General features: G+C 40.1%; 1 protein-coding gene across 4 annotated transcripts in view; it reads right to left on the minus strand.

The window, feature by feature from the left end:
* LOC103468055 (neural cell adhesion molecule L1.1-like) overlaps positions 1 to 10,844 on the minus strand; it is a 49,782-nt gene extending 38,938 nt beyond the window's left edge. For 3 of the 4 annotated variants that reach the window (XM_008414893.2, XM_008414892.2, XM_008414890.2), the window contains exons 1-2: positions 10,653 to 10,844; positions 6,690 to 6,857 (exon numbers count right to left, since the gene is read on the minus strand). The gene's annotated coding sequence lies outside the window, so the exon portion shown is untranslated. The remainder of the gene's footprint in view (positions 1 to 6,689; positions 6,858 to 10,652) is intronic. The other variant, XM_008414891.2, reaches the window with a different exon arrangement.
* Positions 10,845 to 21,452: the final 10,608 nt, after the last annotated feature.

The raw sequence follows: 21,452 nt of genomic DNA on the forward strand, positions 1-21,452 counted from the left end.
GAAGATGGCCAGGAATTTTTAAAGTGAAGATCTGTGAAGTTATTCAAGACTTCACAGTCTTGAATAACTTCAAAATCAATCATTTGAATTCCTCTCTCAGACCGCAACCCAACTTCCTCCATTATTATTATTGTTATTATTATAGTCACAGTTCTGATTACAGACGCTCTCAGTGAGTGCCAGCTGGAGACGTCCTCGAAGGAAGCGAAAAACCACTGGACCAACCCATCGATATAATCTGCCTCAGAGGAAGGCCCGAGGCTCCCTCTGTTTTTGTAAACAGAGGGAGCCTCGTTTACAACACCTTAAAAGTAACTCTCTGTCTCTTTAAGAATCTCCTGCTCCATTAACCTTTTAACAACTTTGAAATCATTTGTCAGTGTTTCACTGAGAAGTAGCTCCTATAATGAGCTCTGCAGACGTTCCACCAGCTGCTTGCTCCTTCAGACTAGCCAGCACCAATTAGCAGAGTGAGAACTGGTGGGGGATGAAGCTCTGAGGAGGAGCTGACGGCAGATAAACGCTTCTCCTGAAACGGTGAGTTGCTTCTTCGCCATTAGCACATTTAGCAGTGAGTGCATGAGATTGACTGACAGCGATAAGCCCCGCCTCCAGGCTCTGATGGCTATTTGCCAACCTTACCTCTGTAATGATTCAGGCTTATTCCTCCCCCCCGGAAGCAACTCGACATAATCTAAAGGTTTTGATGGCTGGAAGCGTCAGCCTTCAGTTTGCATCAGCTTCAGATCAACAGCAGCTCCCCAATGTTGCAACATTGTCCAAAAAATGTATGCCTTTCAGTCCACAATGTGCAGCTCTTTGTGACTCTGTGGAAAACATCACCGAGCTCATCGTTTTCCCAAAACCCAACGCCGCTCATTCCAACATGTTCGTGTAAAACACAGGAAATGACTGTGCAGCATTTGGCCGGCTGTCAGATGAGTGATGATAAAACAGTTAGCCGGAGCGCAGACCAACACAGCGGCCTCTGTTTTTCTGGTCACGTGATAATAATAAAAAAATCAGAGGTCACATATTTGTTACTCGCAGGATGAGTGTTTCTCTTTGTTCTGCTGCTTCACTTCAGCGAATCCGTTTAAGTCACCAAAGTTAGATTAGCTGCTTCTGACCAGATTAAGGTCTCGAACTCAGATAAGCTGCTTAAAACAGTCTCTAATGTGAGCTAATGTTCACTCCGACGACACACACACACACACACACACACACACACACACACACACACACACACACACACACACACACACACACACACACACGCATACACACACACTCCCAGAGGAAGTGGGTGACTGAAGGAAGAAAAATTAAGCAGGGCACGCCTTAATTTCATTAATACAACAACCTCGTCTTAATGGGCACAAGTGGAAAAAAACAGAGCAAAGCAGAAAGCAGAACAACGGATGAGAGAAAGGGATGATGGATAAGCAATCCAGAGGATTAATTTAGCTAATCTCATTTAGTCAAGCAGACCTCCATCTAACCCCCATTTCTGATAAAAAAAAAACCTTTCAGTCTGGCTCTGAAACGCTAAAGACTCACTTTGTGAAAGGACAAGAGGCCATTCTTTCCTTTATGTGGGACAGAACCTGGAAGCAGAAACTGAAAAAATGGCACCAGAAAGTCAGAGAGCTATCAGAAAATCTTGTTTCTGAGGTGAAGTTTAATGCTTCCAGTAGAGTTTTCCAATTATTCAAACACTTTAAATAAGTGGAACCGCCGTAGTTTCTGGGTTTAGCGACCAGCATCCTAGATGCACAACGGAGCGTTAGCACAGATCCTTCCTGCCAGCAGCAGCTGTTAGACTTCATAACCATCACTTCTCCCAACAGACTTAGGAACTGTTTACACTCCTGCTGGCATCTTAACAGCTTTTTACGCATTTTAAACAACATTTCTGTTCATATCTGCACAGCTCTTTTTATTGTCGCTTACTGTAAATATTTAGTTCTTTTTTAATGCACAAAACACACGTACATTTTGAAAATCTTTTACAAATCTTTTCAGCTGCATATTCCTAATATAGTAATAAAGTCGCTGAGTTGGCAACAGTGGAATGATCATTATTAACTGTTAACATGCAGACATGACCTGCTGGGTGGATGTGGAGGCTGATTTTCAGACCTTTTCTTGACATGGACGTACCGGCCGAGCACCGGTCTCCCAAACGTAAGGCTGATTCATGAGCGAACTCTTAGTTTCGGCTTTCTTGTGTTGCGTCGCCAGCCTGTTTGTGCACGAGGTTGAAATTCCACATGCGCAAACTTTGCCAGTTGCTTTGCTGGAGGAGGAGAGTGATTTTCGCCGAAAGATAAGCTGGAGATGAACGAAGGGGGAGCGATTTCGAGCTGCTCACACCTGCTGTTGGCGATGCGTCCTCGTCTCCCAAACCGGTGGAAACGAGTGTAGGCTCTCAGCAAAACAGCAAAGTTTGAAGGCATCCGAACCGAATTAGTGCAAGAATAAAAGTTCAAACAGCAGGAGGTTCAATGAGCTCCAGGTTTTTAACTGCTAGCTTGGCTTTATGTTGATGTTGTATAGATGTAGCTCTGTCAAAATGAACAATAAATCAATTAATGGCATAATAAAATAAAACAAGCTAATAATTTCCATTTGAGTGATGTAACGTTTTTCTCCTTCTACCAAAGACTGGATGATAAAACTCTTCAGTCTGATGCTTCGTATACACAGACTTTATAACTCATTTATTTACATTTCTGTTGTTTGTTTTGGACATTTAAATGTCTTCCAGTCCCAGTGTTAAAGGTTCATTAGAAAATAAAGCTTACTGAGAATATGTCACCATACTTGAAAATGGTCTCGAAACAACAATATTATTGTTTATCGTAAAAACGTTTGGGACAATTTATCGGCCAGTAAAATGTGTAAATGTGGTAGGTCTAATTGCAGCTTTAGTTTATTTTCATGTAGCTTTGATGAAAACATCTGAACGGAGTTTTACATCTCAGATCCAGTTGAGAGTTTGAGTCGAGACAGAACCGGTATTTCTCAGTTTGTGGTTGTTGGTGGAAACAGAAGCTCAGGAATCACTGGAACGTTTTTCTGGTACCTAAAGTTCATCTCATAAAGGAGAAATATACCGTATTTTCCGGACTATAGAGCACACCTTACTATAAGCCGCAGCTACAAAGTAAAAAAAAAACTGGAAACGTACATCAGCCGCTCTCGGTTTTCCGCTATCTGCTGATGCAGCCCTCCGTCTCCAACACCGAACCGTGGATTCGTTCAGGCCGAGCTGAGGTGCAGCGGCTACCGATCTGCACTGCCAGATCAGTAGCCTTCAACTGGCTATCGATCTGGCATCATCTTCGCGATGTTTCCATGATGAGTGTCATGATCCGTGTTTCTGTGTGTTTATTCTTTGAGTTTTTCTGTGTGATCCTGTTCCCTGTGAGTCCTGTCTCTGCGTCTTCCCCGTTGATGGTCTCCCAGGTGTGTCTCGTTCCCTTGATTACCCCATGTGTATTTAGTCTCACCTGTTGTCTGTGTTCCTCGTCGGGTCCTTGTCTATGTTGTTTGTATCTGGTCAGTCGGCTTGGTAGAACTGTCAAGTCCTGAGTCGACTAGCTCGCGTTACGCTGAACTGTTGCTACCGGTGCTGAGCTCTAGCCTCCCGCTCTGCCACGCTTCCAGCCTTCTGATTCGTGTAGAGCAGATTCCTTCATTAAATCATCATTTCATCTACATCCTGGGTCTCCTGCGTTCATTCTCACCACCGCCAACCACACCTTATGACAATGAGAGGCTATGAGTTTGAAAACATTTCTCCGTCGTGCCTGCTGCTAGCATGTGCTTGTTCTAAATGAAAATTACCGCGTTCTTCTTTGATTTCCAATTTTTACTTCTAATGATTCACTTCCTGCTAAAGCGCCCCCTGGTGGTTGAAGAAAAATCCACAGAAAAAACCACATGGGGCTGCAAGCTACATGGTTCAAAACATGGGAAAAAAGTAGCGGCTTATAGTCCGAAAAATACGGTAATTAAAAATAAACATTTTTCAACTAAATTTACAGCCACAAATTAACTATAACAACGATTTTCAATGAGAAACGGAATGTGCATGATGGAATGGTTAGATTAAATCTTTACTTCAAACAAGTAAAAAACAAAGCAAGAATGCAAATATATTTATATATTATAAATATATTTTAAAGTTTTATATATATAAAACTTTAAAAACCAGATGAAAAGGAGTAGGAAGAAGTCCAAGATTATTAAATCTGATTGTCTCATGCAAATATATCACACTTTATTCATATTAAACATTAAGCTTTGCTTGTAATATTCGTGTAATAATAAAATCTAGTCTGAGACTTCACTGAAAATGGTAAACATCATAAACAGATCTGGGCGAAAATCCCAACATGTTATGAGTAAAACTAATTAGGGAATAAAAATCTGCTGAAACCAAGACGCTCAGCGACGCAGAGCGAGTTTGGGGTTACACAGAAAAAGGCCTCCATGTTATCGCAGTTTGGTTCCTTATGAATAAGCTCTGCTCAGTGATTTAATTAGGCGCCTTGGCAGCGACAGTGAGGTCATTCAGCGCCGTTGGTCATGAAACAAACAGAAGGTCTATCAAACATCATCCAGTTAGTGTAAAGACTGGATCATTTTCAGATCAAACTGAAGCTTTAAAAGACGTCTTCATATTTCTACTGGCATCCAGGAGGAGACGTTCAGCTTTCTTCTTGTTTTATTTTCTATCTTCCTAATTGAAACTCTGCCATGTATCTCGCTGAGTAGTTATGCTTTTATTGTGAAAGACTTTAATAGCGCTCTAATGGATTATTGACCGGGGGGAAAAAAAGAAGTCACCTGGAAGACGATAAAGAATATTTTACTTTATTAAGTAATTAAGACCGAAGTATTTAAACATATGGATTACTTTCATTTTGGCTTCCTCTAATGACAAGATTTAAATGGGAGATAAAATAAAATGAAATCAGCGAGACGAGAGAGACTGAAAGTAAACCTTCAAACATAACAGAAACTCAGTGATGTGAACATTCAATAAATTAAAATACGCATTCTGATTGTTAAATAACCTAGAAGCAGGTATTAAAGAGTCTTCATTTCTCTCTTAAAATGTTTTATCTGAAAGAGGAATATCAGACGTTGGCTACATTCCCACCAGGCCCGTTTAATCCGTCGTTTCCTTCAGTGGTTGTTGGTGCAGCGCCCCCTCAGGCCGGGAGGGGAACAGGTCACTCAAAGGGTTTGGCTGGTTTGACTCAGCGCATTGTGAAAGTTGATAGCGTCTCAGCAGACCCCACACATGCTGGACATGAACTGTTTAGACCTCTACCTTCAGGTTGGCACTAGAGAAACAGGTTTTCCCCCAGACTGTCTCTCTGACTGACACTAATCAGGAGATACTCAGGGCCCAGATCGATATGATGCATGTTAGCACTGATTCAACCTCGTCTTCTCTTTTTTTTTAAAAACCCTGTATTCCCTGTATGGCAACAAACCAACAACAGGTAGCTGGATGAGGAGTTTATCTGCATTCATTTTGCCTTCAGCTCATGTTAGAAAAACAAACAACAAATAACTGGAAGGTGCTGTGCTGAGCATTAATTATTCATCTGAACTCTTCTGGTTTCTGCAGTGATTGTACGCCTATTTTATTTTCTCTAATTTAATCCTAAATCCTTGGAGCAGTCTGATGGTCTCTGTGCCTGAAGGAGGCGTCGACCTTTTAACCTCTGGTTCGTAATCCTGATTGAGTGCAGCTGCTAGTTTCCGTTTCTGGATGATATTCCAATGTTCCCAAAAACTTCTAAACAGAAACATTAAGTTTCTGGAACGGCGTTCCTAAAGCTCTGACCTCAACCCCTTTAAAAAGTAATGGACTTAAAACCAGGGTCTGTTGAAGGAAACAATTTATGAACTCCAACAACTCTGCCAAAAAAAAGGTGAAGTTTCTCAGAATTAAGGCAGACGTGGTGCAACGCAGCGATTTAAGTAATGCTGCAGCTGACTGTGGAGAAAAAGAGGGACTAAAATAAATCATTTTAATTTATAAATGAACATAACTTCTGACAGCAGAATGTCTAATGTCTTGATTTGAAAAGTCAAACCAGATCAGGAACAGATTATTCTTCACAGAAGGTAATCTGGAATAGTTAGGAAGCTACACACGTGTAAATAATTTCTGCTACAGTGCATTATTTCATTCAATATTAATAAAAACAAGCGCCTGCAGATGAAGGCCGATGTCAGAGTGGAGAAGGAGGAACTCCTCCCTGAAGGCTGATCCAGTCCAGTTTCTGAGCCGCCTCCTGACTACAGGTGACAGCAAAGCAGAAACGTGAATGAACCAGAGAAAAACCAAACGCCTCCCCGACTGGTTTCATTTTTCCAGGCCAGACTGCCACTCCTACCTCGATCCACATGGGGATTTCATAAAGCAGACACACACACTTTGGGTCAAATTTAAATCAATGTATCTCCGAGGTTCTGCAGTCCAGATTAAGGCGTCCAGGACTCGTTTCAGTGTTTCACAGACCAACTCAGAGACATTTCAGCTTCCCGTACCTGCGGCTGTGTTACGTAAGAGACGGTTGAGCCTCCAGCTGAGATCCGTCCTGACACACAAACACACTGACACCAGACACACGCAGCGGCCTGCGAAGCCTTTGTTTTACCTCTGCAGGTGTTTCCCCGTCTTCTATCCCTCTGTTTTATCCCTTCGTTTTCTCCTCCTCACATTCCTGTCTCCAGCTCCGCTTCTCCTTTATCTCAGCATCTTTTCACTTCTGTCTCCAGTTCTGGCTCGTTCCCTTTCTCCACTCTTTTCTCTTCTTGCTTTGAATCTGCAGTGGATCATAAAACACACCCTTCAGAGCTCCGTCTCCAAACCCCCCCATTGCTCCGCTCCCGGCTCTCTGATTGGCTCATCCGCACCGATGACATCAGCCTCCTCCATCGCAGCCTCCCTCTCCTCTCCATCTATTCCCTCGGTACTTCGCGCCCCTCCCTTCTTCTTTACATCCATCTCTCTTGGTCCCATATTCTGCTTTTCATTTTTACTGGTGGTGAACTGGTTAGATTGTTGGAACACGGCTCTGCTGTTCCTTCAAAATGCTGCTACATCACATCTCTGTGTGCAGGGATGACAATTATTTCAGCAATCAGTTGATTCAGATTTAACTAATCTTTAAGCAATAACTGATTTTATGACAACATTTTAGGTTTTATCCCTATTGTCTAAAAATGATAATATTGTTGTTTTGAAACCATTTTCAAATAATATAATGTAATTACATAATGATAATGCAAGAACACGTTCTCAAAGATCAATAAACTTTAATTTCTGATGAAGAATTAACACTGGAACTGGAAAACATTTTAAATATCTTAAATAAATAAACAAAACTACAGAAACAGCAAATAAAATGAATCATTAAGTCTCTGTAAGGAAAACTGTCCTTTCTAAAAGGGCTGGTTGAAACAAAAGCACCAGACTGAAGACTTTTCATTCAGATTTTGGTAAAAAGAGAAAAATTAAAAATCATGCAAATGGAAACTATTGAGTTCGTTTTAATTCATCATGCGATTATTTGATTTACTGTGACAGGCCTGCCCATATATTTATGTTAAAAAAACGTTAATTAAAGATGCTTTTTAACGTTTTCCGGCTCCAAGCACTTTAATTAGTAACTTCACATTAATTTTCATTCAGACAATTAGCCTTTTTATCTATCAAAATAAAAAATTAGCTATCTGGTTTTTAATTTTGCTTAATAAATGTAGTAAGTTGTATTTTTTGATATGGAAATGTTCGTATCAAGAATAATGTTATTTTTTATGCAGATAGACTTTCACTAATTTTACTACTTAAACATGGAAATATAAAAATGTAAATTTTGTCTAAATATTTTTTACTACGTTTGTTTTATTATGTTTTCATCCATATTTAATGTTTAAACTGCTCTTAGACAGTGAGATTTTCCCCTTTTAAAGATTTTCATACAATCATTATGTATATATTTTTGATTGATTTATGATTTTATTATTTTACCACCAAATGTTTTGCTAAGGCTAAAGTCTAATCCTGTAAAATCTTCGGAAATGTTTTGATGATTTAATCCATAGTTTAATTGCTGAATGTTTATAAATCAAATAAAGTTTTTTTTTGTCTTCTATCATCAGCTTGTTTCCCGTTGCTTCACTTTTCTGTTAGACCATTAAACTTTAATCTGCTCCTGCCATTATTTTGACATGTTTTCTGCATAAAACACTGAAGACAAATTAAAATACACTCATGTGACCACTAGGAGGCGCTACCACTCACAGTTTTAACATGATGGCTGCATACCGCTGAATTTATTTGTCTTTTAGTGATGCTGTGGGCTTCATTCACCCTTTCTGCCATAAAAAAAGGTGAGCATCGCCATAGCAACCAGCGCTCGTTTCTTAATGAAGTCCATCTTCCAGTTAGTTACCAATTCTTGATAAAGCTAACTGAGGAACCATGGTTTAACTTGCAGCAACTACGTCTGCACCATTAAGAAAACCCAGAAATTTTCTTGATAAATTTTGAGATTTAGTATTTTAAGAGTTGTTTTTCTCTTTTGAAAGTGATTATTGCAAAGTCCTGTAACGCCTCTCGCCCAATGACAGAGGGAATAGACAATGGGTGGGTAATTGCTTGTGTGTATTTATTACTTAATAAAATCCACAGCATCACAGTCATAAAATAATTTTGTCTCGTATTCAGTTTGTGTTGCTGGTTGTTCAAGGATTTTTTAAATTTGAGAAGAGGATAACCTAAGATATGAAACAATGAATATATGGTGCATTATATATTATTTCATATTATCAGAGTCATTGTCATAAATGTTTTAACCCTGCAGTGGTGAGTGGAACCATGTTGTTTTGTTTTTTTGTTGTTTCACTTCCTGGTTTTATTGCCGCTCTGTTTTCAGTCATTTTTTGGCAGCCGTTTTCATTCTGGCAGCTTTCTGAAGCCGGGTGCAATATGGCGACCCATTTGTGCCCTTTTTGTCAAACACGTTGGGAGCCGAATGATAATCGTTGTGAATGCCCCCCGCGGTTGGATGTGGCTCGTTTGATAAAGGATGTGGCAACCCCATGTGGTGCCGCTGATCTCGCTCTGCTAGAGCATATGTTGGGCTGGAACCGCGTGTCTGAGGAAAAGCACCAAGAAACGTCTCTGCAGCATCAACCAAAGAACAGACAGGAGAGTTTACAGGATGACCCAACATGGTGGGAGGAAAACTTTATGAGGCAGTGTAGCCCATCTGGGATTATATCCACAGCAGCAGTAGACAATTTGACACTAAAAGAACAAAAAATTATTTCTTTGCTTGTTAACAAAGAAACTTGTGTCGTTTGAAAACTGTTTATTTTTAAAGTGGAGCTAAATCTGATGTGAAAACAGTTTTACATCAAATATTTGGGGAATCAAACAAATTTACGCAAAAATATATATAAACTTTAAAACGGGCTGCACAGTGGCGCAGTTGGTAGAGCTGTTGCCTTGCAGCAAGAAGGTTCTGGGTTCGATTCCAAAAACATGACTGTCAGGTTGATTGGTCTCTCTAAATTGTCCCTAGGTGTGAGTGTGTGTGTCCATGGTTGTGTGTCTCTGTGTTGCCCTGCGACAGACTGGCGACCTGTCCAGAGTGACCCCGCCTCTCGCCCGGAACGTTAGCTGGAGAAAATGGATGGATGGACTTAAAAACAGCATGCTTAGCGACCAATTTAGACAGTTTATTAGCAAAAAAAGAGGTTAGTTACCCTTTAAATTGTACTAGATTTGTAAGGAAATTGGTGGATGTGGGTTGAGCCCGTTAAAAACACAAAGCGATAAAAAGATTCTGCATCAATTCCAAGTCACCATGCACTCTTAGGGAACAAACATCGGCCAAACACCAACCAAGAAACACGTTTTCAAAAAAAGACTTCTGGCACACACTTGGTTTGATATAACCAACCATTTTGGTTATATCAAACCAAAATGGGAAATGTAACTAAACTATTCAAATAGCAGGGAAAGGACTTTATTAACTATCACAATCCAATCAACCACTAATTCTGCAAAATAACTTAACTAGAAATTAATAATGGGTTAGCTCTATATGTTTAAGCTTCTCTGCATATCTTAAAGTATAAATAAAAACTGTAAAATTGACTTATTTTGCCATTTGCTCAGATGCATTTTCAGGACGAAAAAACTATTTTAGCCACCAATTTGGTTGGCTATATTGTTATTATCTGAAGCAAGAGTTGAAATAAACTTGTGCCAACGACTAAGATATTTTTAATTAAAAGAATAAAGCCATAATATTATAAAGTCAAACTATTAGTACAATAAAGACGCGAAATTAAGCAAAAAAGAGCCGTTTTAATGAGAGCAATGCTTCAATAAGAGCTGACGTGACCAAAAATGTAAGTATTTTTAAAATGACTAATAACAGCTTCATTCTCCTAATTTACAGCCTTACTCTGGTAATATTATGATTGTATTCTCATAAAACGTTTTATCCTATCCTTTTTATTCTCTAAAAAAAAAAAAAGAAACCTTAGCGTGGCCCTAACACACCGTCATAAAAACATGCCGTTATATTGTATTATTAACCTACCGTCTCCGGCCGTTAAGGTTCAGCTCCTCCGTTATGGCGGTGTGTTGAACCGTAAGAAACGTCTGTCTCTGAATTCCGGTGTCTTATCAATCTGATATCTCTCCATTATTACCTGCAGCTATGCTAACAAATGGAGGGATGAGCTGGCAAACGGCTAACCAACGTTCACTGAACGGACATTTAATGGCGTCTCATTTTACGTCGGCCGAACGTTGGCAACGTCCAGGGCTAGCTAGCTAGGTCGTTACAGTCTGTTTTGATGAGTTTATTCTAGTTTTTCTGTCACAGTTTTCATATTTTACCCATCTGAAATCCTCTTCTTTGCTACCTGATTGAATAGTTTAACGTCCTTTCTGTCTTTATTGCTCAGTTTGTTCAGCCTGCGGCCAGGTTCAGTTAAGTCTTGAACTGTTAACATTTAAATTGCTACTATTATGGCTTTTCAGGAAAACAAAGCAGGTTTTTGCCGTATCTTGATTACATCCTCTTCTTTCCCCCCCCCATGTTCAGATCTTCTGCTTTGCAAATTGAGTTTGTTTCTAAGCAGCTATCTGGTCCATTATCTCCTCCACATCAAGTGGGTGGTTTTTCTCCTCCATACATTTCCTCCATCCTTCTTAACTAAAGCTTTAATTCAGTTAACCTCAGTGTGTGTGTGTTTCTGTGGATGTGTGTGTGCAGGAGAGAGGGGATGGTTAAAACGCAACAATCAATAAAATAGATGCTGATCATGGTTTGTGTCCTTGTCTCATGTCTGCCATTGTCTCCAGGACATGTCATCAATACACTGAGACGTCTGTAGGGATGCTGTTTACTAGAACCGTGACTCAGTCTTCTTGACTGGAATACAAAACATCTAGAAACACACACATACACACACTCTGATAACTTGTTGATCAATAACAACCTGTCATACCTTCATCTCTTCAATGTCAGATTATAAGGACAGCAAAGATGAAACAGGATAAATATTTTAACAAGACTTGAAATGTCATTCTACAGAAATGTCTTGCATATTTTTTATTTTTGGTACACAATGAATTTGCTTTTTGGTACTACAAGTGATTTTAGGTTCCTTAAGGTTTAATTATCCCACAATTAAACTGTAGATTTAGACGACTTTACAGCCTAAACCAGGAGTCCTCCATGCCCCAAACAGCATTAACTTCTGGGCAGCGACCAACTTTACTGCTACAAAATATGTAAAGAATTGCACTTTGGAATGTTTTTTATTCAATATTCCTTAATTGTTACATTTATTTAGCATAAATACTGTCATACATACTGATTTTAGATGGCTATAAGATCTGTTGCATAAAAGTTTACTATCAGGGGACATGCTATGACTTTATAACCACATAACATTTTTCAACAGAATCCCTTTTGATTATGAATATGTAATATTCTATGTTATTCACATCAAAGTTGGTATTATCACCACAGTTTATGTGTTTTGGCAACAGTTTTCAATTCTCATGGTATTTGTCTTGTCAGAAACTTTTGCATTTGCTTTGAGGAGCAAAGCAGCTTGATGAATTTGACTGGCAGTCCAATTCATCAAGCTTTATTTTACGCATTATTTTAACTTTATATAAATATATGTTTTATTTTTTTGAAAAACAGAAAGAAAAACTTAAGAATAAAAAGGGGTTTCAATTGTTTTTAATTTTTGAATATTTTTCTCATTTAATTTTCTCTCCAACTTTGAGGCCCCTCTGGCGCCCCTTGGTGGCTATCCAGAGGATCGCAGCTCCAACACTGATGTAAACTACGGTGGCTATAATTACTATATCTAGATAATTATTATATCTAGTTTTAAACTGTGTTTTTGTTTTTAAACTGTAAGAGTTTTTTTATTATTATTATTATTATTATTATGTTGTGTTTTACTGTACAGCACTTTGTATCAGCTGTGGTTGTTTTAAAGTGCTTTATAAATAAAGTTGGATTGGATTGGATTTAATGTCGTAATTAAATTAGATGATCATTTTCCTCTGCAGCCTGGTGTTGCTCACCTCCCGTAGCCATCTTGCTGCTGTTGGGAGACAAAATGTTGATAAATTGGAATATTTTTATAGTTTCTGTTGCAGAAGAAAAATATACTGTCCTACTCCTGCTCAGCTAAGTAAAATGTCTAAAAGTCTAAGCAAAAATACTACCTACAGGGTTGTATTGAATATTTTATAATTTCACAATATTTGAAGTTAAATTGAAGATGCCAGGGAAGTTACTAAAGCGCTATTTGTGTGTTACCCACAAGAGGGCGCTCTAATATAGAAAATAATACGTTTCTATGTTCTGTGGAGTAATTTAACTTCCTTATAAGAACTGCTCGGAGTTTATAAGTTTTTAAGATTCACAGCAGAAGCAAACTGTCTGAGAAATGTAACATTTGGTTTGTTTCTTTCTTTTTGTTGCCTTGGTAAGGTGAGAGGGAGAACTTGACCTTACCATCTGTGTTTTTAGGAGAATTTGGTTGTAGCCGATTCATCACTAAAATTAAAAGAGATGTGCAGTAAGGATCAGAGAAAACATAATCTTATAGTGAGTAATCAATTATTGTGACAATCATTTAATCAAATAAAATTAGTTTGCCACATTCTGCAGATTTTTTATGTAACTACATTATAATCCTTCGTAGGGATTATCCGGACCGTTAAGACAGAGAGGTCAGAGGTCAACCCAGGAGCTGGTGGGTGGGGCTGGCTGCAATAACTTTTCTTTTTTACAAACATGTACATGATTAATGTAAGTGAATGAAATAATGTTCCACATGAACTAGATTCTTGCTCTTAATTTTTACAGTTTTGCACAATCTTAACCTGAAGCTGATAATAATATGTAATGATTATATATTTACCCTTTGGCTCGCGCGCGGCGCTCTGAGACATGCGCAGTGTTTGTCTCGGAGCGGGAAAAGATGCCCATCTAATCATCGGTAATACATTTACCTACATAAATCGTAAGAAAGCAAATAATGACGTGTAAATTCAGAGACGGTGAGGACTACGTCCAACTGTTAGCATCACTTTTAAGCTCCGTAGAGGTTAGCAGAGATACCTGCACAGTCACAAATATTAAGTAATTAATAAGTCACGTTATTGATTGGATTTTAATCTGTATGTTTTGCATTCAGTGAAAACAAGAATGTTGACAAATAAACTGGACAATATGCTGACAATTTAGTGACATTTCCACTGATGTGGTCTTGAAATAAAATGCCAAATCCTCAATGTCCAAGACCGAGACCATGAAAAGAGGTCTCCAGACCGGTGTCTTTGTGTTGGACTGCGATGGATGTATCCTGGGAAGTTAAACTGTAAAATAATTCAGCTGGAGGTGAAAAGAGTTTCAGGGAAACTTTTTATCTTCAAAATCAGCTTCATCTTGTGACTCTGAGCTGCTAATTAGCTCTGATGCTAACATTCAGAGCCCGATATCAGCTGGAAAAGGTCCAGTCAGAGAAGAGACTGTGATCATTTTAATTTGGACCTGGCAGCAGTGGATTCAGGGTGGAGGTATTGAAGGACCAGCTTGATGGCGCAGCAGGACGAAACGTTTCCAGCCTCTTGATGAGTGGAAATGAGCCCAGCGAGTCAGAATCTGCAGCAGAAGAGCCAATGGCAGCATTTCTCTCAAAAAGGCTGGAGAGGATCTCAGCAAGACACGGTGAATGATTCAAACTCTCCAAAATACTTTAATATCGAACCCATAGGGGGCAGTGCAGAGCAAAGGTAAAACCTATGTCAGCCAATCAGAATCCTTCAAAACAACCACAACTTCCGGTTAGGAATTCAACATGGCGCCGGGAGGTTCATTAATAGGTTGAACTGCTTTTAAATAGCAAGTCAATAAAACACAAGATAATGTTGATTGGGAATCATGTGGAAGTAAGTATGTGGAAATATTGTACAAGTATGTGTAGCCGAGTGGTGAGGTGTTGTTTCGCAGTGGCCACCAGAGGGAGCTGTGTGTGCCAGCTCGTTAGAGAATGGGGTGAAAACCGTTAGACCGGWAGAAGCAGCTYTGTYSTGCTMGCTACGGTGTGCTAACGTTCATAACGGTTTTCTGCGGTCCTAAACAGAAGATTTTTGTGAAAAACTGTGGGGCTTGTTCGGGCTCTGTGAGGAACTGTGGAGCTTGGTATGTCTTGGGATATTGTGAGTTTCTGTTGAATGATGTCTGGTTCTAGTTAAACAATGATCTGTTATTTCCCTGAATGTATGTTTATCTGACCTTACTATGCAGBGCCAGTTAGGGTGAATGGCCCGTTGCCTTCCGCGATTTCGAGTTGTAAGCCAAGTTTACTATGTGAGTATTTTGAAATGTTACACTAGGTTTATCATATTGTAAGAAGTCTGTGTGATTTTATTTATTTTTCTTTTGTAGAAGCGTGCCTGCTTCGGTTGTTTATGCACCCAATAAAGAAAAAGAGATTTATTTGATTCCTGCTATTAAAGTAGCTGTCACTATAAGATCTTTAACCAAAATTTACCATTCTGTATAACTCCAAATAAATTTAACAATACTCTTTTTCTATTAGAGTATTCGGGAAATAAAGAAAACCCCATTGATAACTTTGTGTCTGGGTTCCTCATTTTACCAGGCTACATATTTATAGATGTTTACATAACAGTATAAGCTTTTATAATTTTACATTTTAAGGCTATTTTAAAGCATTATTTTAATGTATTAAATTTACACATGGACAAAATTGCTGGTGACCCTTTGTTAAAAATATCAGGTGTTTTGGTTTAAGGCCCTATTCCTGTGACATCGATTCTTAACTTTTATCCTGCAGAAAAACTACATTTCAGTATTTTTGGTCCAGTTTCCAGTGTAAATATTATTATTATTATTATTTTTAAGTAAGTTTTGCCTTATTTCAAGTGCACTAAGATATTTGCACTGGAAACTGGACCAAAGATGCTTTGTAGGATTTTGTAAACAAAGTTTCTTTTGGGTTTTAGTTTATTTTCTGACCCTTCATATGGAGTAAACATAATAAGTGCAAATGGTGTAAACAGAAAAACATGTTGTAACAGTTATAAAGGAAAAACTCTGCTTTTACATGTACATGTGGTTGAACACGATGCAGTTAGTTGTTTTCAATGTCATTAAAACCTCTTTAGAAAGCTCCCTCTCCCACTGCTGGGCTCCCGCTGCTTCCTGACACTTATTAATGCCGTTGCCTGGAGGGGCCGTGACTCCCACAGTCACTACTGCAGTCACGGCGTGGGAACACATTACAGCCAAGCATCAGCACGAACAAGCTGCTCACGCTCACAAACATCTCCCAGTCGCTGCGTTTCAGCTGAGCAGACAGCAGGCTTTGTTACTGACAGACTTTAATCTGCATCAGGGGAACATTGAACCAGAACACGGGATAAAATGGGGAAATGTTGAACAATTAAAGCAAATTACTCCAGATCTCTGTTTTAGAGATGGTTCTGATGTGGTGCCTTAACAGTGAGCTAATTGTTAGCGACGTAGCGTTTTCTCATTTTCAGTGCGTTTAGCTCCCCTGAACCAGGGGGGTCCAAATGTGGCCCGGGGGCCATTTATGAACCATTCTGTGTGGCCCCCCAACTGCAATTCAAGAATTATGAAAACCTCGCCTGTCCATCACAGGCTTCATGCAAACCTTTTGTTTTTAACCAGGGTGAAATGGTCACCCTGATTAAAGATGATATTTTTTATTTTGTAATTTTCTCACAATAGAAAATGTTATAACACAAATATGTAAAGATTTTTACTGAAAAGTTGACTTTTATTTTATAAAAAGTTTATTTTTATAAAATAAACTTTTTTAATTTATTAAACTTGGCTAAACATAGCAGGTGTTTTGAAAGGAAGCGACTAAAATCTTTTTCTTATAAGATAATAAATGTGTTCAATTAATCCCAAAAGAATTTGAAAACCAAAAATTTCTTTTAACACAGAAAATCTGCAAAATCATTTTAAAGCTTTGGATAATTTTTTTACAAAAAACAACTTTACTGCAAGACACTTGAGTGGAGGAGTTTAAGTATCTGGGGATCTTGTTCACGAATGAGGGAAGAAGGGAGATCGACAGGCGGATTGGGGCAGCGTCTGCCGTGAAGCGGGCGCTGTACCGGTCCGTCGCTGTACCGGTCCGGCGCTGTACCGGTCCGGCGTGGTGAAGAGAGAGCTGAGCTCTCGATTTACCGGTCGATCTATGTTCCCACCCTCATCTAAGGTCATGAGCTTTGGGTCATGACCGAAAGAACGAGATCACGGGTACAAGCGGCCAAAATGGGTTTCCTCCTCCGCAGGGTGGCTGGGCTCTCCCTTAGAGAGAGAAGCTCGGTCATCCAGGAGGGACTCAGAGTAGAGCCGCTGCTCCTCCACGTCSAGAGGAGCCAGTTGAGGCTCGGGCATCTGGTCAGGATGCCTCCTGGACGCCTCCCTGGTGAGGAGTTCAGGTCCCACCGGGAGGAGGGGAGACCCAGGACACGCTGGAGGGACGATGTCTCTCTATGGCCTGGGAACGCCTTGGGGTTCCTGGAGGAGCTGGAAGAGGCTGGGGAGGGAAGTCTGGGCCTCCCTTCTGAAGCTGCTGCCCCCGTGACCCGACCCCAGATAAGATGGAAGGATGGATGGATGGACAACTTTACTGCTTGATTTAAATTTTTCTATAATTTATTACAGTTTTTGGGCCCATAATTGCTATTCACTTGTCAATTTTGGCCCACATGACAAAAAGTTTGGACACTCCTGCTCTAAACTTATATTTCCAAATACTGTCAGTGTCAGGTGTGATATCTGCCTATTTTCTTCCGTTTTTCTCCTCAACTGCGACATTTAGCTGTAATCTGCTAATAGCTCATTTTTAGCATTTTTACTAACTTTTAGCACTGTTTTGTAAAGTTTGACATCTGTGTTGAGGTCTTGGTTATTAGCTGTTTTAACGCTTTTATTTTGAAGACTGTAACTCCAAAGTTCTGTTTCTTCTCCTCACTTATCCTCCATCGTTTGTTCCCAATAAGCTGATTTCAAACAGGAACAAAGCAGGAATAAGATAAAAACAGACAGTAGAGAACAAGACAGACATAAACACATGTCCAGGGGCTTTACACACAGAAATTATAATGTTAAAGTTAAATTGGTGCTTGAGGGTTGTAGTCTTAAAGGGCAAATATAATTTGAAGTTAGCGCTTTAGCATTAGCTCCTGCTAAACACCATGTTGATGTAGCACCTTAGCATTGATGCATCTTTTTAGGGGCTCACCACTGAATATGTTGCATAAAATAAGTGTTTACATAAACATTCACCTCTGCAGTCAGTATTTGTGTGGATCAGTCTCAGGCTGCTCAGCTGGACAGTTTTCTTCCATTCTTCCTGCTGTTCCCACTCTCTCATGTTGGGCTTTGACTAGGCCACCCCAGAACATCCACCTTGTGTTCTTGCAGCTCTATCTGTTCGGCACACAAAGCATCCAGCGTTGTCTTGCCGGAAAGCAGATCCATGATTTAGAATGGCCTAGTAAAAGTCCAGACTGAACTGAGAACCTTTGGAAAGACATGATTGAATCTCACTGAGTTTAACCTATTTGGAAACAGAAATGGGTGAAAAGTTCAGTCTCTAGATGTTGAAACTAAAAAAATAGAACAAAATAATTTGCTGTCTTATGAGAAAGTTGATTCAAATTCAGTTCAATTAAAAAAATACTTTACTGACCCAAAAATTAATTATTAATTCAAATTCCTGGAAGAGTTATTGTAGATAGCGATGGCTGTTGGCAGAGCTCTTGTAGCTGTCTGTATTACAGTGACTTTGAAGAAGCCTCTGACTGAAGACACACTGTCAGCTATTCAAGACAAGAACACATGTTTTAGGTTGTCCAATAAAAGCAATGTTCCTCTGGAAAGGCAGGAATTTAAATTTTAAGAAGAAAGTACCGTCACTCCAACATGCAGCGCAGTTCTAGCATGGATGCCTACATGAAATAAAATAAACTCAACCTACGTCATTAGCTCAAATAAATACATCTGTACCTGGGTTCTGGTTTATTACCAAGAACATGATTCCTGGAAAGGATGAAATGATTCATCAACCTGCTTTCAGGAGGTCTTTGTCCTTGATCCTCACCTTCTGCTTACAAATTAACCAACTTATGGCTGCTGTAACACCACTAAGCAAACATACGAAACACTGATTTCTATTTAGAGTTTAACAGTTTATTGACCGAGAGGAAAGGAAAGTGAGTAATTGAGCCTAATCACTGCAGAGCTGCAGCCAGCATGCCGTCCGCCCTTGTGACAGTTTCATTATCAGGGCTGGTATGCAACACAAGAGTCGTTTCCCCCAATGATGGCCCTGCCTTCCACACCTCAGGACAAGTGAGTGTGGCTGACACGACAGTGGCGAGGCAGCGACAGAGAGGGCAGGTCATTTGGCCACGGTGGTTGGGTGTGGCAGCCAATCACAGGGAAGCGCTCAACTCCTGCCCCGGCGGCTGAAACCTGAGAGAGAATTTACTTTATAACGGCTTTTTTTGTTGGATTTACTGTTGGGTTGCAGTTTTATTCAACCTTCAAGCTTCTTCTTCCCAGTGGGAGAAAACCCAGAGGAACCAAACTTGCTGGAGGGAATGTTTGTCCTCTTCTGGTTTGGGTGCAGCTTTGCAGTGGGGCAGCCATGAAAGCTGTTGTTTTCACGGAGCTTTGTGCAGGAAGGGTGATGGAAAGGTTCTCTGGGTACTCCAGGTTCCTCCCAAAGTCCAAAAGAATACAAGCCGATGTGACTGGCAGACATTTTGGGAGTGGGGGCCTCAAGCGGGAAAAAAAGGGGGAACCTTTGTAGCCAGCAGACTGTTGATTGGACCTCCTGCACAATTTGCATTCACTCACAAGAAAATAAATACCCGTCTCTGGTTCCATGTTTGAAATATACAAACCTATATGTTTCAGTGAAACCTACGAAGCAACTGGACCTGGTGGGTCCAGGAACATCAAATCCAAACAAAAATGCATTTTTAAGTGCTGTAAAGAAAACAGGATGACATCCAGACCTATGACCCATGTCCCAGTTATGGACTTTGTGTGTGTGTGTGTGTGTGTGTGTAACAGAGGGGGAACTCTGCAGATGATTTACCTGAGCAATAGTTATGAGGTTTAAATGTCGGTTTATCAAACTAATTGCTTTAGCGTTGAGTAACAGCACTCTCCCTGTCCAGTGCTTCCAAAACGTCAGGTTGGGGCGTTTGGTATTTTGTTGGTTCTGGTTGGCGTCTGGTATGGAGTTGGGGGTCAGGTGGTATTTTGGTTCTCTGGGGGTCGTTAGGATGTTTGGTTCCTGGTTTCGCCACCTGGTCCGTTTGGCTAGCGGAGCCTCCAGGTTCTGGCTGGGAGCGGTCCGCAGTGTGACTGACATTTGGGTTGGTTGAGCAGTGACAGTGGACCTGGGCTTGGTACTGGTTCTCCCTGAGCTGCAGCCTGAACCTTACTGACATATCCTGGTCAAACATAACACTGAGGTTCTTTACGTTATTACCGGAAGCCAACTGACTGAGAACGGACCCCTGTGGTACTCCACAAGTAACGGCAGAGCAGGAAGAAGACCATCGTTACCAACAGTGTACTCTTTGTATTTTTCATTGCCAGGAAGGTGTACCACTGTTCCATGCTTTCTTTATTTGTGGATATTGTCTCCTTCTGTGGTTCAGTGGAATCCCAAAGCCTGAGAAATGTCAGGAATGGGGAGGAAATGGAGGGAGATCTTCTGTGGTAATCCCTAAAAGGAGCAGCTGAAAGGAAGAATCTAGCTTCCTGTAATAGGTCACTCACCTGACGCTGACTCACTGTGACACATCGCTGCTCTATGGTAATGTGTCACATATTCACTCCGGTGACAAAGATGCACTTGGCAACGATCCCATCATGACTATGAAACATTGCTGGACAGTTTCAGATTAGAGTCCAGGACTGTACTCTATGAGGTTGGAATAATACAAACAGGAAACAAGGAAACAATGAGCCGATTCTTCCCAGCACTTCCTCCTTTCAGCAGATCATCTCCTCATAATACGGAAAGCAACACCGGCTGCTCTGAGGCGTCTCAGGAAACTCGGTACGTTTTGTACATCCAGGTGTTTATCAGTGTTTTTGTGCCACAGCCATCCATCACAAACAATTCAACATGCAGCTGCACTTGGGATCATGCCGTAATTGTTTTCATTCCTGTTGTGCAAAAACTGCAGGCCAAACAAACTGAAATGTGACATTTTGACCTTGCTTTTAAAACAGACGAATGTCTCGTTCAGCTGGGTTTCGTGGAGAAACAATCAGCAATGTTCCTACAAGTTTAAAATTTGGAACAATTTCGTCTATATTCTACTCAAATCTCAAAGGTTTCTGGATGTCTGGAGCCTGTTGTAAAGGCACAATCCATAATTCTTAAGCTGAAGGCATGAAGAATCATAAGCTTCGACAGAAATGTACCAGCAGTTTTCCCAAAGATCTATCACTGTTGCTTGGTCTAAGCCAATGATTCTTAACCTTTTTTGAGGTACCGAACCCATCAGATTCATATGCGCATTCACTGAACCCTTCTCTAGTGATAAATGATTTTTTTTTTTCAAAATTCAAGACATAGGGGTGACCCAGCTAGACTCTAAAGTGGACCTGATCAGTGGTACTCTGGCTTTTCTGGAGGCCTTTAAAATCTAAAGATATGGAAAACCTTTCACTTCATTTTCCCAACCAGAGTCTAGTTGGGTCACCCCATGATCACTAAGTCTTCTTAAAAGGTAGAGTCTCTGAGATCAGTTCTTCAAA

The sequence above is a fragment of the Poecilia reticulata genome, linkage group LG7 (genome assembly GCF_000633615.1).
Source record: "Poecilia reticulata strain Guanapo linkage group LG7, Guppy_female_1.0+MT, whole genome shotgun sequence".
NCBI classification, from domain to species: domain Eukaryota; kingdom Metazoa; phylum Chordata; class Actinopteri; order Cyprinodontiformes; family Poeciliidae; genus Poecilia; species Poecilia reticulata.